This window comes from Nannospalax galili, unplaced genomic scaffold, assembly GCF_000622305.1.
Source record: "Nannospalax galili isolate Female #2095 unplaced genomic scaffold, S.galili_v1.0 scaffold903, whole genome shotgun sequence".
NCBI classification, from domain to species: domain Eukaryota; kingdom Metazoa; phylum Chordata; class Mammalia; order Rodentia; family Spalacidae; genus Nannospalax; species Nannospalax galili.
Genome location: NW_008349989.1, coordinates 2808755 through 2820036, shown reverse-complemented (window position 1 = coordinate 2820036; position 11282 = coordinate 2808755). Strand labels below are relative to the sequence as shown.

Genomic DNA, 11282 nt, shown 5'->3' with positions numbered 1-11282 from the left:
TTGAATCTATATATGACTTTTGGTAGGATGGTCATTTTCACAATATTAATTCTTCCAATCCATGAGCATGGGAGGTCCTTCCATCTTTGATGTCTTCCTCTTCTTTAAGCTTTAAGGATTTAAATTTTTCATTGTAGAACTCTTTAATGCCTTTGGTCAGGTTTACTCCAAGATATTTTATTTTATTTTTTTGCAGCTATTGTGCATGGGAGTGTTTCATGTGTGCTTTCTCTGATTGCTTGTTATTGGTATATAGAAAGGCTTTTGTAGGTTAATTTTGTAACCTGCCACTTTACTGAACCAGTTAATAATTTCCAGGAGTTTTCAGGTGGAATTTTTTATGTCCCTTAGATATAATATCATATCATCTGTGAAAAGGGATGATTTGATCTCTTCTTTTCCAATTATTACTCCTTTAATTTCCTTCTCTTTTTTGATTGCTCTTGCAAGAGTTTCAAGTGCTACATTAAAGAACAGTGGGGATAGTGGACAGCCTTGTCTGGTTCCTGATTTCAATTGGAATGATTTCTGTTTTTCTCCTTTTAGAATAATGTTGGCTGTGGGTTTGTTATTCATGGCTTTAATTATGTTGAGGTATGTTCCTTCCAGTCCAATGCCATCAAGGACTTTGAACATAAATGCATGTTGAATTTTGTCAAAGGCCTTCTCTGTATCTATTGAGATGACCATGTGGTTCTTGTCTTTGAGCCCATTTATATGATTTATGATGTTTATTGGCTTGCGTATTTTGAACCATCTCTGCATCGCTGCGATAAAGCTGACTAGACCATGGTGGATGATCTTTCTGATGTGCGTCTGTATGTGGTTTGCAAGTATCTTGATAAGAATTTTTGCACCTATGTTCATTAAGGATATGGGTCTATAGTGTTCTTTTTTGGTTGTATCTTTACCTGGCTTTGGTATGAGAGTGATGCTGGCTTCATAGAAGGAATTTGGAAGTTCTCTCTCCATTTCTATCTTTTTGAATGAATTAAATAGTATTGGTTGTAGATCTTCTTTAAATGTCTGATAGAATTCGCCTGTAAATCCATCTAGTCCGGACTTCTTTTAGTCGGGAAGTTTTGTATTACTGTTTCAATTTCTTTTTGTGTTATGTGTCTGTTTAAGCTGTTAATCTCTTCTTGGTTTAGTTTTGGTGTTTCCCATGCCTTTAGATATGCATCCATTTCTTTTAGGTTTTCGAATTTGGTAGCATATAGGTTTTTAAACTATTCCCTTATAATGTTCTGTATCTTTCTGGTGTCTGTTGTGATGTTTTCCCTTTCATCTCTGATTTTGTTGATTTGGAGGTGCTCTTTCTTCCTTTTGGTTAGCTTGGCTAGCAGTCTGTCAATTTTGTTTATCTTTTCAAAAAACCAGCCTTGGTATTGTTGATTCTTTTTATTGTTTTCTTTGTTTCAATATCATTAATTTCTGCCCTAATTTTTGTTATTTCCTCTTGTCTGTTGGGTTTGGGGTTCGTTTGCTATTGCTTTTCAAGTGTGTTGAGTTGCAATGTTAAGTCATATATTTGTGTTCTTTCTGATTTTTTGATGTAGGCACTTAGAGCTATAAACTTCCATCTAAGGACAGCTTTCAATGTGTCCCAGAGATATTGTTGTGTTGTATTGTCCTTTTCATCTAGTTCCAGTAATGCATTTCTTTCTTAATCTATCTTTTGACCCATTCATCATGCAGGAGTGTGGTGTTTAATCTCCATGTTTTAATGTGCTGATTAGGGCTTCTTCTGCTGTTGATTGTAAGCTTTATTGCATTGTGGTCTGATAGAATGCATGGAATTATTTCAATCTTTTTGTATTTGTTGAGGTTTGTTCCATGCCACAGTATATGGTCAGTTTTGGAGAAGGTTCCATGGAGTGCTGAGTAGAAAGTATGTCCTTTGGTGCTTGGGTGGAATACTCATTAGATGTGTGTTAAGTCCATTTGATATATGGTATTGTTTAATTCAGATGTCTCTCTGTTAACTCTCTGCCCTGTTGACCTATCTAATGGAGACTGTGGGGTATTGAAGTCACCTACTATTAATGAGTTGGGATTAATCTGGGTCTTAAAGTCCTGTAGTACTGTTTTTATGAAGTTGAGTGCACCAGAGTTTGGTGAATATATGTTCATGATCGTAATATCTTCTTGATTCATTGTTCCTTTGATCAAAATGAAGTGTCCCCCTTTGTTTCCTCTGATTAGTTTTATTTTAAAGTCTATTTTGTCAGATATTAGGATTGCTACACCTGCTTTTTTCTTAGTGCCATTGTTGGTATATTTTTTTCCATCCTTTCACTTTAAGACAGTGTCTGTCCTTGAAAGTGAGATGAGTTTTTTTGCAGACAACAAAAAGATGGGTTTTGTTTCTTAATCCATTCATATAGTCTGTGTCTTTGACTGGGGAGTTCACTCCATTAATATTTAAAGTTATTAATGAAAGATGGGTATTGAGTCCTGTCATGTTTATTTCTGTTTATATTCTTGATATAGCTGTACCGTTTCAAAGTTATACCTTTATTGGATTTCTTTTCTCAATCCCTTGGGTAATGAATTCCTTCAGCCTATTTATGTCATGGAAGATTTTTCTTTCCCCTTTGACTATAATAGACATTTTGATTGGGTATATTTATCTGGGTTAGCATCTGTGGTCATTTAAACCAGGGAATACTTTGTTTCAGGCTCTTCTGGCTTTCATAATTTGCACTGAAAAGTCAGCTATAATCCTAATGGGATTTCCTTTATATGTGACTTGTTGTTTCTCTTTTGCAGCTTTCAGAATTGTCTCTTTGTTTTATATGTCTATTCTTTTTACTGTGATGTGCCATGGAGAGTTTCTTTTCTATTCCTGTCTGTTTGGTGTTCTATATACTTCTTGTATTTGTATGGGCATGTCTTTCTTTAATTTTGGGAAATTTTCTTCCATGATTCTATTGAAGATCTGGTCCATGCCATTATCTTGGGACTCTTCTCCTTCCTGTATGCCTATGATTTGTAAGTTTAGTCTTCTTATGGTGTCATACAATTCCTGCATATTCCATTCTTGTGATTTCTTAAATTTTTCATAATCTCTGCTTGTGTGGTCTAGTTAGTCCAGTTTGTCTTCCAGTCTTGATACTCTGTTTTCCATTTCTTTCATCCTATTGGTGAGGCTTTCTCCTGTCGTTTCTAATTGGCTTACTGAGTGTTTCACTTCTTTCTTCATTTCAGCCTGAGTATTCTTCAATATTTCTAACTCTTTTCTGAATTCATTCAGAAGTTTATCCCTATCTTCCTTCACTTCTTTGATTTCCTTGTGTGTTCTTGAAATTCACTGAATTCTTTTATCATGTCTATAATTGTTCTTTTGAGTTCCATGTCCTGCATTATCTCTAAGGGGTTCTCATTGTACTCCTCTAGAGTATTATTGGTATTTGTTGGGGATATGTTATTTTGGTTTTTCATGTTATTATTTTTTCTCTGTGATTTTTGACATGTGTATTTGTAATTTCTGATTCTTGTGTGAGACTCAGGCCTTCATGTTTAGGTCTGCTTCTTTTTGTGAACTTTATGTGTCTTTGTGGTTAAATTTTTGGGCACGAAAAGCTGGTTCATCTAAGCTTTCAGTTCTCTCTTTTGATTTTATATTGGAGTGGCTGGATTGCTTTTGTCTTCAGGAGTTTCTACAGAGGTCCAATTCAGGTGAGGGTCAGATGTTTCCAGGCTTTTTCCTAGGGTCTGGATCCTTCCAGGAATGATTTTGGCCTCAAGAATTTGGAGGTTGGACCTGCCTGGGAGCCTGGCCCAGGAAAGATGCTGGTCGAGGGCAGCCAGTGGTCATGCCATCAAGAGATGCAAAAGCAGATGGGGCTGGAAGAGGCCCCAAGGCCTCCTGGTGACTGCACTGAGGAGCTGGGTTCGTCAGGATGCAAAGGATCAGGAAGAGGAAAGGTCAGCGCCAGCATCCCAGAAAGAGGCTGGTGGGCGGTGCAGTCCCTGGGAAGTAGAGGGAGTTGAGGTTTGGACCTGGCCCAGAAGCAGTGCTCTTGGGCCCCAGAGAAGGCACTAAATTGGTCTGGATGAAAAGGATCAGGGAGCAGTATTGTTTCCCCAGGTGTCTGGGGCCCCAAGACAAGGAATGGGGCAGGCCCAAACATGGAGGAGAAAATGGTGGTGGAGATGGGAGGGTGAATGTGGCTGGGGTAGTCAAGGTGAGGAGGGTGCAATGGACTTACCCCAGAGAGAGGCCTGTGGGTTGGAGAGAGGCCTGCTGTGGGTCCTGCAGACCCAGGGAAGCAGAGCCATATTTTAGTTTTTAAATAATCTTTACAAAATGTGTAAGAAAATATTTGTTCACACAATGTTTCTGTCTCCAATAAATATGAAAACTAATAAAGCTGTTTTAGTATGAAATTCACATCATTTTGCAGGGAAAATTCAAAAGAAGCTAAAGGCTATGTGACAGCTATCATCTATTTAAGATTTTGAATATTATATTTATTATTTCTTTGTATTGTTTTCTTTGTTTCTGTTACATTAATTTCTGCCCTGATTTTATATTTATTTTCTCTTCTGCTGGCTTTGGGTGTTCTTCGTTCTTGTCTTTTCAGATTCTTGAATTGTACCACTAAATCATTTATTTGTGTTGTTTCCAACATTTTAAGTATAGTACTTAATGCTATTAACTTCCTTATTAGGACAGCTTTTTATGTGTCCCAGAGGCTTTGTTTTGTTGTATTACTATTTTCATTTAGTTCCAGGAATACATAATTCAGGAGTATGATATTTTAATCTCCATAAGTGTATGTAGTTACTAAAGCTTTTTTTGTTGTTGATTTTCAGCTTTATTTTGTTGTGGTCTGACAGAATACATGGATTATTTCAATTATTTGTATTTTTTTGAAGATTGTTTTGTACCCTAATATGTGATAAATTTTAAAGAAACTTTCCTGGGCTATTGAGAAGAATGTGTATTCTTTTGGGCTTTGGTGGAATTTTCAGTAGATGTCTGTTAGGTCCATTCACGTATGATATCATTAATTCAGGTATCTGTTTATTAGGTGTCCAGTTGTGCTGGATAGCTTCATATCAACTTGACACACCAGTCTTGAGGGAGCCTCAATTGGGGAATTTCCTCTATTGGACTGGCCTGTGGCCATGTCTGAGGGGCATCTTCTTGATGAGTGATGTGGGAGGGCCCAGCCCATTGTGGGTGGTGCCACCCCTGGAAGGTGGGCCTTTTTGGTGTAAGAAAGCAGGCTGAGCAGGGGACAAGGGGAGCAAGCCAGTAAGCAACATTCCTCCATGGCCTGTGCTCCAGCTCCTGACTCCAGGTTCCTGCCCTGAGTTCCTACCTTGGGTTCCTGGATGAACTGTCACCTGGGATATGTAAGCTAAATAAATGCTTTCCTCCTCAAGTTGGTAGTGGTCAGAGTGTTTTGTCACAGCAACGGAGAGAACAAACTAAGACAGTAATTGGTACGAGAGAGTGGGATATTGCTGTGACAGACTTGACCTTGGTGTTTTGGGGAGGACTGTGGAAGTGTTTGGAACTTTGGGCTGGAAAAGCCATTGCGTGCTCAGAGTTTGTTGCAGTGGAGTTTGGAACAGTTATGCTGAAAGAATTGTAGATCATGGAGGCCTGGCTTGTGAAGCTTCAAAGGGAAGTAGAGGCTATCAGGGCTCTTCATGTGAGATTTTGGATTGAGAATATGTGGGTTCTGGTTGGCTGGGGCTGAAGAATCATCTGTGATTAAGAAGAGACCAGAACCTGAAGTAAAACCTTTGCTTTACTGGGACAATTAGTTCTGGTTAGCTGGGGCTGAAAAATCAGCTGGAAGAAACAGGAGACCCACATCACTGTGGTGCAGTCTTCTGGGAGGTATTTCCTCAGGGTCAGCATACAGAGGGACCCCACACCTCTATTTCAAGCTGGAAGCAGGACTTGGTAATGTGTAAGAGTCTCCTTCATGGTTCTTGTGTTGAAGGCATGAAAGTGTCACAGAGAGCAGCTGAGGCTTGGCACTGAGAGGCCAGGAAAGGCCATAGGTGAAAGTGCAGCTTCAGTTGCAGCAAAGACCTCAGAATTGAAGGGGTCATGGAGAGAATCTGAGGCTTTGCACCCCAAGAGGCAAGAAGAGGCCATTGGTGAAGGTGTAGCTTCAGTTTCAGTGGTGATCCCAGCTTCTTGGAGATAACAAGACCATGGGACAACCACCAAGGACAGTGGTAGGTGTGGAATGGAGCTGGCCTGGGTCTGTGAGACAAGCTGAGTGGTCTGTGGACTACAGAGTTAGAGCAGTGGAGCTGCCAATACCCTTTGGAGCCCTGAGGATCGTGAGTAAATCCCTGATGTCCAGCCTCAAGCTACTTTCCTGGACTTTGGTTTTGCTTAGGTGTACCTAATTCTTCCCTTTGAAATAAGACAGTACTTGTTTTGGATTTTATAGAAGCTGATGTGGGAGGGCCCAGCCCATTGTGGCTGGTGCCACTCCTGGGAAGGTGGGCCTTTTTGGTGTAAGAAAGCAGGCTGAGCAGGGGCCAGGGGAGCAAGCCAGTAAGCAGCATTCCTCCATGGCCTGTGCTCCAACTCCTGCCTCCAGGTTCCTGCCCTGAGTTTCTACCTTGGGCTCCTGGATGAACTGTGACCTGGGATATATAAGCTAAATAAACCCTTTCCTCCCCAAGTTGGTAGTGGTCAGAGTATTTTGTCACAGCAATGAAGAAACAAACTAGGACACCAGTTAACTTGCCTGTAGGAGATACTCAGGTACCGAAGTTACCTACTCTTATTGAGTGGAGGTTAATCATCCTGTAGTACTCTATGAAATAGGATGCACCAGAGTTTGGTGCATATACATTCAGTAATGTCTTCTTGGTCAATTTTTCTCTTGATCAGAAGAAAGTGACTTTCTTTATGTCTTCTTTTTATTCTTAATTTGAAGTCTATTTTGTCAGATATTCTAACAGCAACACCTGCTTGTTTATTATTGCCATTTGCTGGGAAAGCTTTTTCTATGCTTTCACCCTAAGGAAGCACCTATACTCAAAGGTGAGATGAGTTTCTTGCAGACAATACAAAGATGGATTTTGTTTCTTAATCCATTCAACTAGACTTTGTCTTTTGCCTGGGAGTAAAGGCCATTGATGTATTTAAAGTCAGTATTGAAATGGGCATTGGTTATTGTCATTTTTATTCCTGTTTCTGTTCTTGGTTCTATTTTGTGTTTTCATAATTATAACTTTGTTTTTACTTTCTGTAGCCTACTGGGTATGGTCATTTCTTTCTTCAGTCTTTTCTGTTGCTTCAAGTATTCTCTTTAGGACTAGTTTTTTTGGACATGAACTATTTCAGTCTATTTGTGTCATATACAATTTTTCTTTCTCCTTTGACTATGTTAGACAATTTTGCTGATTAAGTATTCTGAGTTTGCATCTATGATTCTTTAGTACTGGAAGTATTTTGGTCTCTTCTGGTTTTCATGGCTTTCATGGAAAAGGCCAGAGATCTGCCTGCCTCTGCCTCCCAAGTGCTGGGATTAAAGGCGTGCATCACCATGCCCGGCAGATAACCTCATTTTTAATGCATCTAACACTTAGATGTTTGCACCTGGTCTCCCTCTATGTATCTGATTATCACTAGTCATAGTCAGTTACCCTCAGATCCTTGGCACCTGAGTATGGATATAAAATCCTCATGTACATTTCAAATGGTAATGATTTTTTCACCTCTACTAACAAAAAAGAATGCCAAACAGTACATACCTTCCTTTGAGTTGTTCGCCAGGGTGGTCCAAGAGAATCCCAGACAGTAACCCAGCATAGAACTGGGAAAATGAACAGCAGAGCCCAATCTTATCTAAAGGAATATTGGCAACTGATTACTGCTAGATGAGGATTTGGAAAGATCACAGAATCTTTAAGAGGTAAAACATTCCTGGAGGATGTATGTCACTGAGAGTGGGCTTTAAAAATTTATAATCTCAGGTCACAACTGGCCAAGTTTTGAAGAATAAATGACTACAAAGTGTGGTCCCTAGAAAGGACTCATATATTAAAACTCACTCACCCAGGACTCAAGGACCATTGTGAAATTGGAAAGGGCATAGGGAAGCAAAGACTTTCAGGCTACTGGAAGCTTATACATGTGAACTTGTGGCAACGGTGGCATCAAACACAGGACCCATGCCAACTCAATCAGACAAGGGCCCAGAGTGGAGCAATGGAAAGGGGTGGTGGGCTGGCCCTCTCTGAGAATGGTTGGAGACTGATTAGTATTGGGTGAGGAAGAATAAGCCTTACTTACAATCTCTAGGTAGGTTGATTGGACTCCAGCAGATGAATTTGCACTGAAGGACATCTGGATACAAGTGCTTGACTGGATAGGACTTAAGATGTATGGTGGAGTACATGAGGTCCAATGGGGAGGTGTGGGGGGCATGGGTGGGGGAGGGGGGTCTGACTTTGCTTAAGAATTATTTTATGAAATTTATGAAAGCTCAATAATTTTTTTAAGTCACAGTCTCAATCCACCTATAGTTCACTCACTCTCCATGCTTCCTGCATGTGGATGAAGATGTGCTCTCAGGTTCCTGCTCCAGTCAGCTGATGTCATGCCTCCCTTGCATTATGGACTCTCCTTCTGGAACCCTCAGCCAAATAAACTATTTCTTCTATATGTTGCTTCATGTCATGACATTTTATCATAGCAAAAGAAAAGTAAAAAAATATGTATGGTCTCTTTAGGGTTCTTCTATATTTATATTTGTACTTCCAATTTCTCCTGGGGGAAAAGAAATCCAAAATGATGAGAGTTTATAGGCTGTGGTTAAAATACTTCATCATGATTAAAAGCTTCATCATGATAAAATCTTCACTGTGATTAAATCATTTTCAAATGCAATATTCTTATGTTTTGCTTGAAAGCCTGTGTGTAAGTTCATGCAAACAGATAATGAGAATGCTGCCCTGCTTTGTTGAAGAGTGAAAATGTGCTTAGGAAGTTTTTTATGTTACTGTTCATCCATCTTATCAATTCTATAAGTTTTTCATACAGCTAAGCCTGAATAAAATAACAAAGACAGCACAAATAGTTGAAGTTGATGCAGGACACATCAAAGCAGAATGTGAGGAAGAAGAAACTAAAAGATTGTAAGAGATTGGGTAGTGTAGAAAATGCTTTACCTGTTTTGTTTCTCTTCACTTTTACCAGGCTCAAACTAATATAAATTACACTGGAGAATCAACCTAGTTCTATAACATTTTTAATGTTTGATTTAATATCCGAGATTATTCACTTACATGCTTAAAATATTTGCATGTGAAGTATATAGCCAATATAATGCAGAGCTCATGAGGATTGTGAAGCTCTTTCACTCTCAGGTTGAACACAAAGGAATTGGTTGACTACAAATTTTCCCTAAGTTTGAAGTAAACAATATACATTTTGGAATGTGAACTACATTGAAGTTAAGATATATCTTTGGTAACAGAGATACATGGATCTAGTGGTATGATCAGAATGGTAATTATGTAAATTACTTCTAAAAATAAAGAAGATGGAGAAAAACTGGCAGTAGATCAGGAAATAAGCTAAGGTTACCCAAGCCAGGAGCTGACTTCTCAGTAATTGCAACAACACAGTGTGAGACTCAGAGAGATTGAACCAAAGTATCCATCAGAGCACCTGGAAGACCAGAAAGCCAGTGCTATTGATAACAAAACATGGAAAAAGTAATTCAGACAGAACTTGGATTGGCACGTATAAGAAACAAAGACTCATCTCTGTGCCAATCCTAGACTGACAGCTTTGTAGAATATCTAGTTTCCATATAAAATCTGTAGGTTGTAATCTTATTCATTTCCTCTGTAACATTGTTGACAGTTCATACAAGCAAAGAATCATTGGATATATAATTTTCTTTTCTTTTTTTTCTACTGCAATTTTTTTTGCAATTGTGAGGGTGTATAAATGTTTATTTCCTCTGAGGCTGGCCATTATTCTTAGAAACACTGTAAACTAGGTTAAGATATCAATTATATGTAGCAAGCTCCTATTCCATCTCCTAGCCCCCAAATTCACTTAATATAGTTTTTGGATATAGGAATTAAACTGATATTATCAGGTATTAAATTGATAAGAACAAATTCCACACTTGATCTTTGTCAAAAGGCCAAGAAACAATGCAATATGTATTTTATGAACTATTAATATTGTGACTACAGCTAAAGTGAACGCTTTTTAAAAACACATTGTGAACCTCTCTTGAACTGACAAAGCTGTATTTTGGTGGTTCTTTTCTTAGTGCTGAAAATTATGACTCTTTACTTTCAGCTTCTCTGGTATCTGACTTATAATAGAAGAAATACAATATCAAGATATCATTAAATGTGTTATATTGACAGCACAGTAGTCCTTTGTCATGTTTCTTTCTAGCATTAAATATTGAAGTAAATTTTCCTTATTTTTAAACTCAATTTTTCTATACAGACATCACATTTAAAAGGAGAAATCTTGATTTGTTCCTACTAAATATCGCATGAATTTTCCAATATGGTCAAGTCTGTCAGGAGCCATATGCAACTCCTTCCAAACTTACCAGTGAATTATTGTAAAAATCAGAGACCTTTTTTTTCAGTTTTAATATGATCCCTATCTTGGGTTCTTTCTTCTAACCTGCCCTGAAAAGAATAGATTGCATTCCTTGTTTTGGATTCACCTTGCTGTGGAAGGCTATTTCTCTTGGCTCAAATAGATCAGCAACTGTGTTCATTTACTTTTGGCTTAACATGTTTTGGCTTGCTTCTGTGACTGGCCAGCATTTCTTATTGAAAAGCCTCCCAGTTAGCCACTGAACATTATCCAAAGCTATTAGCTCCTATCTTAAGTTCTGACATTTTTTCTGCAAACACCATAAGACTTTCTTTCAATACTATATGCTTTCCTCAAAACAGTCTTTGCTGTCAGCAAGATCAGATTTTGCAGTCTTCTATTACATCAGAGGGCTCACTATGCTTAAGGTAGAATTTCAAGTAAGAATGCAAATTATTCCATAAAGAATTGTAGCATTTGAAGGATAAGGGAATATAGAGCTTTCTGAGTTCAGTTGTTTCCTTCCTGAAAACAAGAAACGCTTAATAATCCCAGTCAGATAACATTTCTACAATTCAAAAATAGGACAATAGTTTCAATACAATTATATTTTAATAGAATGTTCTCATTGAAGAAATATGTTCACATTGGTAATCACTCTCAGTTCCCAAATTACAATTATTAAATTTAGACATACAGAAATTTCTTATGT

The 11282-nt window shown here is 38.2% G+C and overlaps 1 non-coding gene across 1 annotated transcript; it reads right to left on the bottom strand.

The window, feature by feature from the left end:
- Positions 1–9965: 9965 nt before the first annotated feature.
- LOC115072712 lies at positions 9966–10163 on the bottom strand. Its single transcript, XR_003851740.1, has one exon. It is a non-coding gene; the product is annotated as a U2 spliceosomal RNA (small nuclear RNA).
- Between the last annotated feature and the right edge of the window lie 1119 nt (positions 10164–11282).